The sequence below is a fragment of the Alligator mississippiensis genome, chromosome 1 (genome assembly GCF_030867095.1).
Source record: "Alligator mississippiensis isolate rAllMis1 chromosome 1, rAllMis1, whole genome shotgun sequence".
Classification (NCBI taxonomy): Eukaryota; Metazoa; Chordata; order Crocodylia; family Alligatoridae; genus Alligator; species Alligator mississippiensis.
The window spans coordinates 69,054,971-69,072,292 of NC_081824.1; the positions used below are offsets into that span (position 1 = coordinate 69,054,971).

The 17,322-nt window shown below is 44.0% G+C and overlaps 1 long non-coding RNA gene across 1 annotated transcript; it reads left to right on the forward strand.

Moving 5' to 3' along the window:
• The first annotated feature begins 327 nt into the window (after positions 1–327).
• On the forward strand, positions 328–6,823 carry LOC109285526 (uncharacterized). Its single transcript, XR_002093273.2, has 3 exons — positions 328–497; positions 2,739–2,879; positions 6,482–6,823. It is a non-coding gene; the product is annotated as an uncharacterized LOC109285526 (long non-coding RNA).
• Positions 6,824–17,322: the final 10,499 nt, after the last annotated feature.

Sequence of the window (17,322 nt, forward strand, 5' to 3'; positions counted from 1 at the left end):
CCATCTACGCTGCCGCTGCGCATGCGCGGTCCCCGCCCAGCTGCGGCCGGCAGGTGCTGGTGCTACCGCTGCCGGCGCCGCTGCTGCCGCGCGGGGGGCGGAACCGGTGATGGGGCCTCGCGCCCCGCGGGCTCTTTGGGGGATCCGTGCGGGGTGGGCGCAGCCCTGGCCCCTGGCTGAGGCGGTTTCTGCTGCCCCGGCACCTCCCCAGGCGGGCACCCAGCTGAGGGGGTGGAAGGAGCCTCCCCCGAGGCCCTTGAGCGAGGGGCAGCCCGAGGCCCAGCTTCCCGCGCCGTTAGTGCGGGGGGGGGGGGGGGAGCGCACCCTGGCCCTAGGCTGGGGGAATAGGGCTCATTTCAGAGAAGAAAAGACGGAGGGGGATTGAATAGCAGCCTCCAACTACCTGAAGGGGGTTCCCAGGAGGATGGAACGCTAGCTGAGGCTGAAGTTGGTTCCTTCTTCCCGGTCTCTTTTTTCAAAGAGGATCTAGACCCAATGTAAGCTTGTTATTAATGAATTGCAATCCTAACGAGAGAGCAGCTTGTTAGCTATGCACATGTACTAATGAAGATGTAAAATAATATCCCACAAGCTCTCCATGATACTAGTCAAAAAGATCCTTTCTATCAGTATTTTTTTTTTCTATATGGGAAATAAGCCATGAAGTTATAAAGGGGTTTGGGTTGTAGCCGTGTTGGTGTAAGGCCATAGACAGACAAGGTTCCTTGGGTGAATTTGATATCTTTTATTAGACCAACCCAAATGGTTGGAGAATAGTTATTAAGCAAGCTTTCGGGTTCAAAAACCCTTTGTCAGGCTAAGCTGAAGCTTCCTTAGCCTGACGAAGGGTTTTTGAACCTGAAAGCTTGCTTAATAAATATTCTCCAACCATTTGGGTTGGTCTAATAAAAGATATCAAATTCACCCAAGGAACCTTGTCTGCCTATGATGTTATAAACACTTTTATAACTTTATCCAGAGTTGGGGGACTGGTGTTGAGTACAGCTGAAGTAGTATGGCTCTTGTGTCCAGGTAAGGAAATCTTTACCTAAGCAACTGGGAAAGGCTGAGGGAGGGTGGCTTGATTTGCATGAACCTTCTCAAAGAAAGGAAGTACCTTCAAGTTTGGACCGTAGTTCGAGGAAGGACCCGAATGCATTAAATTCCATTGAAATCAAGCTGCTGCTTAAATAAATGTTTATATATTGGGACACATTTTGAGCATCATGTTTCAGCATGGAGATGCTCTCATAAATTATGATCTGAGATAGAATGAGGCCCTCGTATCCTGTGCTGATTGCCAAAGCTATATCTGTTAGTAACTGGAAATTAATATTTTTTTCCACATAGCAAGTCAACATTCTTCCAGTTTGCACTGTTACTTTATATTTCCAAAATTGGGTGGTCTCATTTGGCAGTGCTCCAGTACTAAAAAAGTTCTTCTGAATAACAACCCTCAGGAAGAAAGACATTTGTACTATACATACATGTATGGCTTGTAAAAGTAGCTTCCCAGCAACAGCAGCAATAGTAAGTAACTAGAATTGGTCTATTTTGGAAGCTGGTAACAAATACAAAGAGCTCCTTTGTTCTGAAAGAGGGAAATAGTTCACTCAGGGTTAACCAAAAACAGAATAACTGGTGAATTACCTTCAAATAAACTAACACAACTCATGAGGCTTCTAGGAACCTAGACTTCCTGGTATCTAATTACCAGGGATTCTAGAAATCCGTTTGCTATGGAAAAAATATGGAAAAATGCCAGATTTGCATTTTTACAGAGAATCTTTAATTTTTTACACAGACTCTTTAGATGGAGCACTAGCTGAAGTTGAAGTTGGTTGCTTGTTCCTGGTTCCTTATTCTTGGTTCCCAGTTCCTTTTTCAAAGCTAATCTAGACCCAATATATGCTTGTTGCTAATGAATTACACATCTTAATGAGAGAGAATTTCATTAGCTATGTGCGTGTACTAATCAATGTGTAAAATAATATCCCACAAGCAACCAACTTCAGCCTCATTGGAGCTAGACTTCTCAGTGGTGGCAGATGACAGAACAAGGAGCAATGGTCTCAAGTTGCAGCAAGGGAAGGTTAGGGTAGATCTTAGGAAAAATTCTCACCAGAAATGTAGTAAAGCACTGACACGGGACACCTAGAGAGCTCGTGGGTTCTCCATCCTTAGAGGCTTTTAAGACCCAGGTAGATAGAGCCTTGGCTGGAATGATCTAGTTGGGGACGGCCCTGCTTTGAGTGGAGGGTTGGACTAGCTGACCTCACAGATTCACAGAAGTTTGGGGCTGAAAGGAACCTTATGAGATTGTCAGGTCCAGCCACCCTGCTCTGGGCAGGAAAGACTGCTGGGGTCAAATTCCTTCTCCCTAGGACTTCACATCTGTAGGGAGGCAACACAAATATTTCTCATCCTTCCTGATGAGTACCAGCCAGCAATCCGTCTTCTACCTGACTCAGGCTCTTCTGGGTGGACCTCTTTTGTATTCAGTTCCAGTACACACCTATATTCCACCAAGCAAACAAAGAAAAATAAAAGACTAAGACTCAATAATAATATTATAAATAATAACTAGTGTTGCACCAGAGATTTGCAAGTGATTATATTCATGTTATTAATTAAAAGAGAGCAAACCTTATTACAGTCACTATAATTGGTTTAGTGTCAGATTGCTTCAGGGTGTTTTATTAGTCTGAATTGTTTATTGCTTATTGGTTACCTTTCAGACACAGGCTCTATATATGTGGGCAAGGCGTAATTTGAACATACCTTCAAAGTAGAGTAGGCCATAACAAGAAGAAGAAATACCGGATGGAAGAGGGAAAAGAAAAAGTGTGGAAAAATGAGAAGAAAATATGGAAGAAAAGGTGAGGAAAAGAAATGTCATAGAGTCAGTGGACTGGAAGGGACATGTAAGATCATCAAGTCCAGTCCCCTGCCATAGGCAGGAGGTTAATGAGCTCAAATTAGTTCAATGAGGTGCTTATTCAGTTTCCTTTTGAAGACCTCGGGGGGGGGGGGGGGGGGGGGTAGTGACTGCAGCATGTCTGCCAGGAGTGTGTTCCACATTCTAGTTACCCTTACGGAGAAGTTCTTCCTTATGTCCAGCCTAAATCTTACCTCTATTAGTTTGTGACTATTGGTCCTCATCCTCCCAGGGGGTGCCTTGCTGAAGAGTTGCTCCCCCAGATCTTGATGTTCCCTGCTGACAGACTCGTAGGCGGCTATCAAGTCACCTTGCAGCCTCCTCTTACCCAGACTGAACAAGCCCAGCTCCCGGAGTCTCTCCTCATAGGGCCTATCCCCAGGCCCCTGATCATGTGAGTGGCCCTTCTCTGCACCCTCTTGAGCTTATCCGCATCCTTGAAGTGCGGTGCCCAAAACTGGGCACAGTCACAGTACTCCAGTTGTGGCCTCACCAATGCTGAGTAGAGAGGGAGAACACCTCCTTGGATCTGTTGGCGACACATTGGCTGACGCATGCCAGAGTTCTATTTGCCCCGCTAGTGACTTCCTCGCACTGTTGGCTCATATTCATCTTCTGGTCGATTGTGACCCTGCCAGGTCCTATTCAGATGCTGTGTCAGCCAGTGGGCTACCACCTATCCTATAGTTTTAGTGAAGGTTCTTCCTACCCAGATGAAGGACCCAGCACTTTTCCCTGTTGAACTTCATCTGATTCCAATCAGCCCATAGAACCAGCCTGTCAAGGTCGTCCTGGATCTTTACCCTATCCTAGGGGCAGGCAATTATTTTGGGTGGAGGGTTGCGTACTGAATTTTGGCAAGCCCTTGAGGGCCACATGACAGGCAGCCAGGGGCAAATAAAGATTAATTTTCTAAATGTTGTAGGGGCCCCGTGGGCTGCATTTTTCCCATCCCTGCCCTATCCTCTGGTGTGCCCGCATTTCCCCACAGCTTGGTATCGTCTGCAAACTTAATCATAGAGCATTCCACCCCCTCATCCAAATAATAAATATGTTAAAAAGCACGGGTCCAAACACTGATCCTTGTGGGGCACCACTAGAAACAGTCCTCCAGGATGAGGTCATCCCATCAATTACAACTCTCTGGGACCAGCCTCTAAGCCAGTTATCCACCCACCTCACTGTAAGCTGGTCCAGGCCAGTATCCTCCAGTTTAATTGAGAGAATTTCATGGGAGACTATGTCAACTGTTTTGTTTCATATAACTCATGGTTAGCACAATTTTTAATTACTTTTTTTATTTGGGTAAATATTATGCAGACTTTTCTGTGCAGTCCTGTTCCTGCTCTTCCTCAATTATAAGCATGGACCATAATTGGCAAATGTACATTCATGTATACTGAGGCTCAGGCTATACAGAGGAATTCTACTGGGTTAAATGAGTCATTCTCTAACTCAGCTGAGTTAAACCAGTGGAAGATTATTGTGCAGAAACACCTGGAAAGTTTTATATAGCTAATACTGATTTAGTTTAATTTAGTAAGCATTAACTCTTGCTAGTTTAATCTTTAGTCTGCTAATAAACAGTTTCAAAATCAGTGTATAATTCTGAGGTCTTTCAACACATCCAATTGGGTGCCATTTTGGATACAGCACTTCCTCACAGGAAAACAGAAAATAGCTCTAAGAAAGGTGTGACACAGCCCTTTTATTTTCAGCATGGGATAAAGATAACTGGAGCACCACCACTTCCTGAATTCAGTTCAACTGGATGCAAATCCTCAGGTCATTTGCAAGTAGGAAACCAAATGGCACAGATTGCCCTGGCCATGAGTTATATGTTGTGAACCCGGATCTAAGCAGCATCTTTTGGGAATTCTGTGCTTGCCATATGTTAACCCTCCTATTATGTCCATTGAGAGTGAACTCTTTGTTGGCATCTTACCATTAGCTCTAGCAGAACATAGAAAGCGCCAAGGTGGGTCAGATCAATGGTCCATCAGTTCCAGCATCTTTTCACAAAGAGAGAACTATAATGAGTCTGTGACAGGGTGAGAAGTCCACCCTGTCACGTGATGCTGAAAGAGCAGAGAACAGAGGGAGACTTACCATGCCGGTAAATCCGAACCAGAGAAAAGCCATGCCAAGAGTCTCAGATGTTAATTAGCATGTTCAGCTGGGAGAGCTGGCCAGGCAGCGAATGGAATGCTGCAGCCAGTCTCACAGATGATTAGCATGGGAAATTAAAAGGGAGCTGACCAGGCAGTCAGGGTTGGCCGAAAAGGGGAAACCATTCTGGAGGAGACCCGGGGAACTCAGGGAAATGACAGAATGCAGCCAACCGAGTGGACTTGGGAGAGAGTCCCAAAGACTGACTTACCTGTGGGGCCAGAGAGACAAAGCGGCTGTTGCATCCAAGCCAGTGAGCGTGAATCCAGCGGGTGCAGGAATCTGTTCCGGTGACCTGCAAGGAAAAAGATGGAGCCGAGTGCTTAAGTGACTTTGTTTCTCAGGTGTACTTGGTAGCCGTGTTGGTCTGAGACAAAAAGACATACAAAAAACTAGAACTCTTGGTTCCAAAATAAAAGGTATCATTTTGGAACCAAGAGTTCTAGTTTTTTGTAAGTGACTTTGTGGCATTGGCCCAATATAAGTCTGCCCTGAAAGCTAAGGGCAGGGACAAGCTGCGAGACAAGTGGCTTGGGACCCACGCAGGGAAGAACAGCACAAGTGACCAAGAGCGAGGAACCAGCCACCTAGTAACTGATCAGGGCAGTCTGGAGACAGACTCCCTCAGTGGAAAACTAACGCAAGTAAAGTTATAACACCTGGTATGGAAAGGACAGGGTATAGGGATGGTGGAGCCCTGTGTAGAGGAGATGACCTTCTAAGCTATAGAACTAGTGCTAATCCTATCTCAGGACTGTATTTCATCATCTGTTCCTTCCTTTTCGAAGTCATGGTGGCTGCAATTAAAGGAGACTATCTGGTCCTGCGGGAAAGAGTTTTGCTTTGGGAGAACACGGCTAATCTTCCACAGAGTGCTTCAGAGGAGAATGAAAGATACTGTAGGTAGTTATGGGTTAACTCAAGGAAAGTTTCATCCCAACTTCTCTTAGACTTTGTTTGCTCAGATCCTTAGCAAATGATTTCTCTTTCAGCTTCTCCCCATGCATTCCCTTTTTTCATAAAAGGTTAGGATAACTTTCACAGATCTTGTTTCAGAAACACTCCAGCTGCTTTTTATTTCATTATGACACATATCTAAGAGAACAGAAAAGTGACAGTTTGCAGATTATCAGTAATTTTAGTAATGTACACAATTTAAAATTAAACCAAGGATAGATTTTTTCTGAGATTTTAATATTTTTCTCTAGGGAGTGGAAATATTTTCATTGGGTTTATATTGATACTAGTGATAAGGGTCATTTGAGTGAAGTGATATGAAAATAAATTGAATGAGTTTTATAAAATTTGTTGATGATGGCTTTGGAAGGAAGCATCACGGGCCTAAGATGTTACTTATTTCTGTCTACTCTCTAGACAACTCAGGGAATGACAGAGAAGAGCACTCCTCAGTAAAAGAGAGAATATCTACAATCCAATACCTTTGAAAGAGAGGAAAAGGTGAACAGAGATCACTGAGTGGGTTTAACAGAAGGATGAGAGTGGATCTGGTAGATTTTAATAAGTAATAAGATTTATACTTCAGAAAAAGAAAGAAATGCATACCAATAACTGTGTGAAATAACTAGATTAATATTGCCAGAGTGACTTTAACCCTTGTAATTTGCTGACTTTGGAATGCTTCTTAATGTTACAGTGGCATTGGATTTTCACACTTAAATTCCTTAAGGGGGAAAGATAATAAAATCTTGCAAAGTTCATGAGGTCTTCTGAGTTGCCCAGTAGAGTTTATAAGCTCCATGATTTATAGCTATTTAGTCTGTATGCCCTACTGACACTGCTGGCTGTGCCAAAAGAGTTTACCTGCAACAAACAAACATAGCTGCACAGGCATGTATATTAATTCTTATACTTTAGGCTACATCAAGTAACTTAAGGTAATTTTCTACATACAAGCTCAGTTAGCTATCTTCAGATAGTCTTAATTACATTAAAATAATAATATTTAATACTAATTGCAGTGTCTTTCATCTCCAGAGTTCAAGAACCTTTACCAAATCCAGCATCATTAGCTCCATTGCACAAATGGGGTAACTTAAGCACATATATGCTAACTAGCTTTCACAGAACTAACCAACAAATCACTGGTGGAGCTGGAACAGATCCTAGATCTTTTTTCTTCTAACTCTATAATCAGTCATTTCATATGTATCTTTAAATCAAAAGTTTTTCCCCAGGTAAATTTGTCTGTTATTTCAGAATTTATACAAAATGCTAATTCTCAAATCAGGACCATTGGTAGCATAACTGGTGTTAAACTGTACTGTTGAAGGTAATGTTGACAGAAGTTGCACTTGTATCTGGTACCATTGATTTGAGTCTATAGGTATGCCAGAGTTCCAGCCAATTTTACTGTGTCCCCATATAAAATTAGAATGTAATTATATTCAGTAATAGCTTTGTTTAAATGCTTGAAGGACACCAGATTTTGTTGACTTCATCTCCAATTCAGTTTGAGTAAAGACCAATACCAACAGTGCTTTCAATGCAGATTATAATTAGGGGTCTACCCAACTCAAAGAGACAGCTGGCTGATTTCGCAGGCAGATCACAGGGCCAGCTGCCATTTTCAAGGGCTTATCATGGCCAGGGCCCCCATGCCTCTAATTGGCCAAGGGGCCCTGTTGGCCCCACCTCTTGCCACTGATTGGCTGTGAGGGCTGTCTGTCATGCAGCTCTACCCCTTACCACCAATTGGTGGAGAGGGGCAGGGCCGCACAACAAGCAGCTTTCAGCCAATCAGTGGCAGGCATCTTGGGCTTCCCTGTGTGCTGGCAGCCTCCTCCCCCGCCCCCCATCTTCCTCCCCGGCATTGTGAAGTGTAGGGGGTGCACGCGGTGCACATGCACCCCGTGAGCGTGGTGGTGCACCACCTGTGAAAAGGCAGTTGCCACTTGCCACCGCTGGCCACCACTGACGCTACTGGTGGCATCTGCGGACGGTCTCCAACCACCAGTTGGCACTTCCCACCCCCCACTGCTGACAGAGCTGTGGCTGCCTGCGGCAGTTCTCTGCTTACCGCCAACAACGCTGCTGCTGCCTGCCAGAGCTCGCTGTGCCCCCCCAGCTTCTAGGGGCACACGGCATTCATGTTCCCTGGCAGGCTGCACAGCCAGGTCAGTGCTGTGAGGACTGCTGGCTCCCTCTGGGGATCCAACATTTTATTTTCACTCAGTTTTCTTTTTCCCCCACCCTGCAAATTTCATGGACATTGTCCACTTTCTCGGGCAATGCTGTATTTTGCGTTTTCTGAATCTGCAAATTGCAAGCTGCGTTTTGTTGGGAGTTTTTTGTAAAATCACAATTTTGGTATGTCCCTAATTATAATCTCTATTCTACCTCTCCATGCATAACAGAACTAACCAATAGTTTTGTACTGAATAGGAAAAAAATACTACTTTTTCATACAATTGCAAGAATAAGTAGCTAGCCCACCGTTGCTTCTTAGCCAATGCATAGGGTTACCATAAGTCCAGGTTTTCTTAGACATGTCCTCTTTTTGGATCTTCCAATCTCTGTCCAGGTGTTTTTTTTTAAATCTGGACCAATGTCCAGGATTTTGCTCTGCTCCACTGGTGGGAATAGGGGGAGGGCAATTGGAGGCAGGGAGCATCGTGTGTGTGCACGTGTATATGTATATATATGATCAGCATGTAGCCAGGCAGGGTGGTGGAAGCAGCCCCGGCAGCTGCATGCAGGTAAGTCTGTGGGGAGCAGGGGATGGAGGGCCAGGACTTGAGGACTGTCCAGGTTGTGTGTGTGGCAGGGGTGTGTGGAGGGAATGGGTGTGTTAGGGGGTTGGTGCCTGCTGGCACTGGGGGAAGTTGTCTGGATGCTGGGGCTGCAGCAGGGCAATGGGATTGGGGGGCTCTTTGAGGGCAGTGGAGAACACTGGTCAGGCTGATAGCACAGGGATTGGTGCCTTTGCTTGTGGGATTGAGCTGGCTGGGAGACACTGGGAGGTGCATGGCCAGGCCACTTGGTGTGGTGCTGGAGCCCTGGGTAGGAGGTGCCACAGTCATCACTTCTTCCCTCCCATCTGTGCCAGGGCTGGACTTGCTCCCCTGCCTCCCACACAGTCAGAGTCACTGCACTCTGGCCGGCCTGGGCAGGGCAGCAGTAGGGAACAGGGAACTGTGGGTTGGGAATGAGGAGCACTGGCAGGGCCAGGGGTTGGAAGCTATCCTCTTTTTTGGCACTGGAAATATGGTAACCCTACCAATGCACCTACGGTTTGGATGCACACTATATATTTAGAACAAAAACTGTCTGTCTACTATTGTACAGTGTCTACCACAACGGAATCACAGTCCCAGCTGGATCCAACTGAAACTTTCATGACAATAGTAAGATTGCAATGATCCACATTGGAATTCAGCAAGGACAAAGGGGACATCTCTATTTTTGAGGAAAAATGCCAGGAGATATTATGGCTATATACTCTGGTCAAAAAGATGTTTAATTACATAGGTCATAAAAATTAAATATTATAAAGAATTAAACCCATTAATTTTCATTCATTGTTCATCTGCATTTTCCTGCATAGTGGCAATGAAACTATAGAGTCAGTTTCATATTTGTTTCTTGCTAATTGTTTTGTCATCATCATTGTGAAGAAAGGTACAGTACTTGGGTCCAAAACACTAGGGAAAATATTTAAATGTTTATTTGTTAAAATATATCTATTGAAGTATAAATATTGTGTAAATTATACTAGAGATCTGTGTAGGATTTATTTAACCCAACTTAGTTTTGTATTAAATGTGACCTGTGTCTCTTCAGTAATCATTTCACAGACAGCCTCTTTTCTACCTTAGAAAACTACTACAATAGAGTCTTCCTTACTTACCTTTAGCTTTTTTCCCCCTCATGCCCCCCCTTCCCTACTCTATCTTTTATTTTCCTAATTTCCACCTATTTACATTCTCACTGACAACCTGCCACACTTTTAACTTCTTTCATTCCTTGGAGTCTCAGAACAGCAGAGACTCCCTATGCCTGAAGAGGGATGATTGCGCCCGAAAGCTTGCAAATAACTTTTTTCCAACTACTCAGTTGGTCTAATAAAAGATATCACATCTACCCAAAGAAACTTGCCTGCATAAGTGATAAGGACCTTTGTTCGATATTGATCAGAGGCTAACTCCCCATTAGTCCAGTGGCTCCTAGCCGCATCCTAAAACATCCGTATCTAATTCTTCTTCAGGGGATTTCATCCTAACTTAGGAGACATTTAGCTATCTTATTATACATAGCATAGTAAACCCACTACTGATCTTTGCAAATATGTGTTTATAGTCTGATTTGTTTCGATAAAGGTACTATTAAACACTACACAAATTAGTGTATCATAGGCATGAAAGTGGTTATAACTTCATTGGAGGGTATAAACTTATTGTCTTGTACTGTACCTCTTCTAAACTTAGGCTATGTTTCTCATACTTGCACACAGCTAAGATTTATATCTGCTGTGAGATCTATCATAGAATCTACCATTTCTGAGGTGTGGCATACACCCTTTTGCAATGAAAGATGCATATGTGTACATGTTGGAGAATGGATATGCCAAATTATCAGCTGATGTTTTTAGGGCACTATGTTGAAATTACAGTAACATGTACAGTCAGATCTAAAGAACGTTGCTAACTAATAGATGCAACATTTTCCTGGCTCTTACACTATAGGTGTGTGCCATTGTTATTCACCCACCTCAGTAGGTGTGACACATACCTGAAGGCATATACCTGTTTGTGGGGATAATTTCACATATTAACTTCTGAACTAGTAGTGGCCTGAAATGTAGGGCATATTCCACTGTGGAAGCCGCTTGCAACAATATAGTTAGGTGGAGGAGTGTTGATTATGCAAGTTGTAGGCTATTATGCTGTCTCTGGTTGCTTCTTTAAGGATGGATGGTAACTTCTATACTAAGCATACCTTTACTTGTGTGATGTGAAGAGAGAAAAATTATGAGAGAGGAATTATGTAGAAAGTATATCAGCCTTAAGGCTCTTGGACCCGAGTGTCCTTGAAAACATTCAGCATTTCACTATCATCATGATATCTTGGGTACCTATGTTTTTCTGAACGATTACCAAAGTGCCACTCCTTAGGCCATTACTTGCTTCGTTTTATCTTCAAAATGTCCTTCAGCATCACTTGCCACTGGAATTATGTACTTTATAAACAAGAATTTAAAACACCCTAGAGAAAGCAGAATGGAAATCAGGTCTCAAAGAAGTAAAATGATTTGCTAAACATTTTCAGTACCATTGGAAAATATTTAGGGCCTCCACAAATCTAAACACTTCTCATTCACTGTTATCAAGTCTTGATGCATTGGACTTGCCTCCAGATTTGGAGGACAAATCACTGGCATGAACCTCTAGGCTTCCTTCCAAACTTAGCTGATTTATTTTCTGCAAAGGGGGAGGGGGAAGCAATTGAAGGAGAGTGGGTCCTTGGCCTATTCCTGCTCTGCTTTGCTGCAGATGTGGAACTTGTGTTAGGGAAGTGGTGTCTAGCTGGCAAGCCCCTGCAGCCATTTCTCCCTCTGCTGTGCAGTGGGGGAGGGTCCAGGGCTGGGGAGGCTGGGCTTGCATGGTGGAGGGATTAGGTGCCACACATGCAGAGGGTGGGGTGGGGTGGGGGCTGTGTGCCACACGCAGCCTGCATAGTGGACACATGCTCGCACGCACACACACACCTGGGAGCCTGCCTTTGCAGTATATGGCCTATGCAGCATGCAGCTTGAGGATTGCAGACCAGGATTATGTGCAGCCCTTGGCTGTTCCAGGGATGGACAGTAGGGCTGTGTGAAACAGCACCATTTCATTTCAACGTCCATTTTGCCATTTCAAAGGGACAGTGTTTTGTTTCATTGTTTCGTTTCAAAGCACTGTTCCGTTTCATTTTGTTGAAACTGTTTTGTTGTTTTGACACATTTTGACGTTTCACCCATAAGCTATAATGGGAAATCATGAAAATACCTAAAACTTTGTCATTTCTTGCCTGATTTGAATGAAAATTGCAGGGAAGGTAGCCTTCTGAGGGCATGAAACTTGCCAAGTTTCAAGGAGATAGGTGCAGGGGTTTCTGGGAAACTGCACCTCAAACTGTTCAGAGCAAAACTCGTGACACTTGCCAGCAGCAGCAGCTGCCTGTCATCTGGTATGCAGATCCAGGGGTCCGCACCCCAGGGAGTGCTGGAGGGTTGTGCTGGGCTCCTCTCAGGTGTGCGGGCCCCCAGCTCTGCGCGCCAGATGAGAAAAGGCTGCTGCTGCTGCCTGGGACCTACGCTGGGCGCAGCTGGTACCCAGCACCGGGAAGAGTTCTGCTGCCACCAGTCCCAGCTGGCAGTGGCAGCTTCCTGTCATCCAGCGCACAGATCCAGGGGCCTGCACCCCTGGGAAGGCTGTGGGGCTGTGGTAGACTCTTCCTGGGTGTGCGGCCCCCCCAGATCTGTGCTCCGGATGACAGGAAGCTGCCGGCTGGGACCAGTGCTGAAGCAAACTAAGCCCTGCTTCAAAACTCAAAATGTTTCAAAACTTTCATAAAGTTTTGAGTGCCCTTGTTTTGTTTCAAAACTGTTTTGAAGCCTTTTGTTTCATTTTGATTTCACTTTTTCAAGCTCAAAACACGTCAAAACAGCTCCAAAACAAAACACCCAGTGAAATTTCACACAGCCCTAAAGGACAGCCCAATGCTAGAGCATACATAGAGTCATACTAAAGCAGCTCTGCACCTTGGGCAGCTTCAGTGCATGGGGCAGTGTGTGGGCTGAGCTGCTGATGGTGGCATAGTTAGCCACCAGCTCTGGCTATTTTTGCACACTTTCCCCCACCTCAAAGGCAGTGCCTGGGGCTTCTGCCCCTCCCCCCCCCTTTACAATATTGTACAGTATTGCCAATGTTTGTAAAAGTTTTGAATAGAACCCTAAGTGAGGCTGGGACATTAGACAGCCACCTGATGGAGTGGTGTCTGAATTTTACATTCTTGTTTTCTTTCTCCTCTTATTTAACTCTAAAAAACAGCTCATGTAAGGCAGCATTATTTTATAAGGGCACTCAAAGTCATTATGACATTTCCCACTTACTGAAACAGATGACAGCTGTCAGTCAGATGAAGAATAAAACAGAGTATATCAATGTCCTATACTATTCACTTTTCTAAGATATTTGTTTTTCTTTACCTTTCTCCAGTTTTTTATCTTATTATCTCACTACTTGTCTGACCCAATTGGTTAATCTCATAACACACTTTCATATTCTATTTATTTCTAGTATTTTACTTTTAATAAAAGGTGAAGAATGCAATAGTTATCTGTACCTTGACCGCTACATTGACTGCTTCAGGGAAAGAATGAACAATGAACTAATCAGCAACACATGCCACCACAACAACCTCTCTCTACCAGAGAAAAAGGCCATAGAATCTCTAAGCTCTAACCACCAAATAGTAATAAAACTAACAGATAAAGAAGGAGCCATAGTCATCCTAAACCGTGAAGACTACATAAAGGAAACCAACAGACAACTCTCTGACACCACCTACTACAAAGAACTACAAGAAGATCCTACTCCCCTTTTCACCAAGAAACTCAACAATATCATCAAATCATTTCCATCAAGACTACAAGAAAAACTGCAGACCTTGATCCCTGCACTACCTAACCCGGGGACTTTTTACATGGTCCCTAAAATCCACAAACAAGGGAACCCTGGCAGACCTATCATATCCAACCATGGGACCCTAACTGAGGAAATATCAGGTTTTGTTGGATCAATCCTAAAACCGCTTATCACCCACAGAGCAAGTTTTGTACAAGACACTACAGACTTTCTATGGAAACTTAAAAACATAGACCACCTTCCCAGCAACACCCTCCTAGCCACCATGAACATTACCAGCCTATATACCAACATCCCACACCAGGATGGCATCCAAGCCTGCCTTACATATCTACAGGAACAAGATTACAACTCAGAATACAGACCCAAAGATATTACTGACCTTATACGCTTCATCCTCACACACGACAATTTCACTTTTAATAATCAACACTTCCTCCAGATGATGGGAACAGCTATGGGCACCAAAATGACCCCACAGTATGCCAACCTTTTTATGAGCCACCTGGAAGAAGACTTCCTCAAGAACTGCACCATCAAACCCTTGCTATACTTAAGATATATTGGTGACATCTTCATCATTTGGACTGAAAACCTACAATCTCTGATTGAGTTCCATCAGAAATTCAATAATCACCATCCCTCCATCCAACTTTCTCTAGAATACTCCAGCACCAGCATCTCCTTTTTAGATACGATGATCAGTATCCAGAATGATGAAATACAGACCACGTTATACAAGAAACCCACAGACCAACATACATATCTTCACAGAACCAGCAATCACCCTAAACACACCAAAAAAGCTATGATATACAGCCAAGCCCTCAGATACCACCAAATTTGCACTGAAGAGAACACCTGGGATTGCCACCTCACCAATCTTAAAAAGGCTTTCACCCAACAAGGACACTCTTCCAGAGAGATAGATCGCATGTTTGAAAGAGCCACCCGGATACCACGTAAAGAACTGCTGCAGTACAGAAGAAACCCCCCCACAAATCGCACACCGCTGGTTATGACATATCACCCCTCCCTTGAACCTGTACGGAAAATCCTCAAACAATTGCAACCCATAATAGAAAGAGACCCTATTCTTAAAAAGATCTTCCCAGAGCCACCCATCCTAGCCTTCAAACAAGCACCGAACCTTGCTAACCTCATCACCAGAAGCAAACTTCCTCAAGCCCAGAACACACCAAAACGATCCAGACCGTGCCATGATGAGAAATGCAAAACCTGCCAACACATCTCCACCACCCCCACAATTACTACACCCCACAACAGAGCCATCAGCATCCTTGGATCTTCCAGCTGCACCTCCAGAAATGTAATATATCTCATCCAATGTACCAAATACCCTGATGGAAAATACGTAGGACAGACCAAACAACAACTTGTGCGCCAGAATGAATGCACACCGGAAATCTATCAAAGACAGAAATACCCAATTACCGGTGGGGGCACATTTCTCACAAGAGAACCACTCTCTCTCCAATCTCTCAGTCCTGATCCTCAAAGGAAATTTACAAAACACTTCCGAGAGACGAGCCTATGAACTCCACTTCATCAAACTCCTGGATACTAAAAATCATGGACTAAATATAGACATTGGATTTATGACACATTATAACCTGCCTGACATCTGACTCCCCAGGGATCTCTCCACTTTCATCCACCTTCTCTCTCTTCCCTCCACTCCCCAGCCTGTCTCTCACCCATTGACTCCTCAATCTACATTTCACTGATTACCTGTCTTGTATGCATACCAGCCCAGCCTCTGGTTTCTTTACTTTTCATTCCATCCAGGAAGAGCACACACCAACTGCTGAAACTTCCTTAGCCTGACGAAGGGTTTTTGAACCCGAAAGCTTGCTTAATAATTGTTTTCCAACTATATAAGTTGGTCTAATAAAAGATATCAGATTCACCCAAAGAACCTTATCTGCCATAGTTATCTGTATTAATTTGATTAATCTTATGCCTCTTTTGGATTGGAGGGTAACTATGTTGATGGCAAAAGGGTACAAAAGGGTTAGTTAGCTGTGATTTGTAAGGAATTGGTCAGTGGCTTTAGATGAATTCAACGGTTGGTACATAAACAATGCACATGACAATTTATTGGTCATTTGCATCTACAAATGCAGAAGCAGGAATCTGGTTGGTCTCACATGGGGAGAAAAGAACCCAGCTGGATACTTATGCCCTGTAAAGAGTTTAGGAACATTTAAGAGTAGAGTCTGAGAAAGCAAGAACAAAGGGATGTGTATAAAAACAGGCTATAATTTAGTTCCAAAGGGAACAGAGGGGTTTCAAAATTAAGACAGACTTACCAAGCAATGTAAAGGAAATAGCAAGCATAGGTAAGATAATAAGCACGCTGGCTGTTCTCTGCTTGTTATATTCCCGTAGATAATTAAATATTTTATTTTGAGCAAGCTACCTTGTGTCACTCCATTTATCAGCTGCTCATAGCTCCTTGAAGTAAGTGGGCATCATGGGCCAAACTCAGCTGGACCTGCTCAAGAAAATTCAGTTGATGATAGGGATTTACTATTTACTAACTTTCATAACACAAGAACTAGGGGTCACAAAGTCAAAGTAGTAGGTAGTCAATTTAAACTGGTAGCCTGGGTGTACATGGGTTTGTACTTCCCTCTCCAACTGAGGGAATTATTGGCAGGGCAGTGTGGTGTGGAGGGACACAACAGCCCAGCTGCCGCCTCCATCCCCTATAGAGTCAGATCCAGTCAATCAATTACTTAACTATATACAGATTCATTATCACAACAAAACCAATAAAGAGTAAGGACATAGATTATATATATATGTACAAGTTTACAAAACAGTAAACCCTATAATACATATATATATACACACACACACACACACACAGATATACCACACCCAGTTATTTAAAATACAGATTGGTAAAATCCCAGAGGACAAATGAAAGCCGTTTTCTCCTTATCAGCTTACCGCAGAGGAATCTGATAATACCCACTACACAGGTCAAGTATAGAAAACCACTTGCTGCCCACTGGACAATCCAGGGCTTCCTGTACTCGTGGGACTGTGTACTGGTCCATCACAGTGCATGCATTTAAGGTGCGGTAGTCAATGCACATTCTCAGACTCCCATTCTTTTTCCGTACAATGACTATGGGGGAGGGATAAGGGCTCTTTGATTCCGTGATAATCTTGTGATCCAGCAATTCTTGTAAGTGCGCCTGACTTCCCCCATCTCGGCTAATGGGATGCGGTGAGACCTCTCGCGGAAAGGACATTGGTCACTAAGGCGGATCTGATGCTCGACGCCCTTAGCCTCCCCCACGTCCCACTCATTCAGGGAAAAAAACATTGGATCTGCTCTGGAGTTTCTCTCAGAGCTGGGTCTTCCGTGCCTCAGACACAGGGGAGTCCCCGAAGAAAAATCTTTTGGAGTTGACAAGTGGGGAGTCACCTTGTGGCATCCAGCCTACCACTTCAGCTACCCTTACAGTAGCCACCTTTTGCCCTGAGTGCACCACAACATTGCCCATGGTGGGGTTAACCACAATAACATTA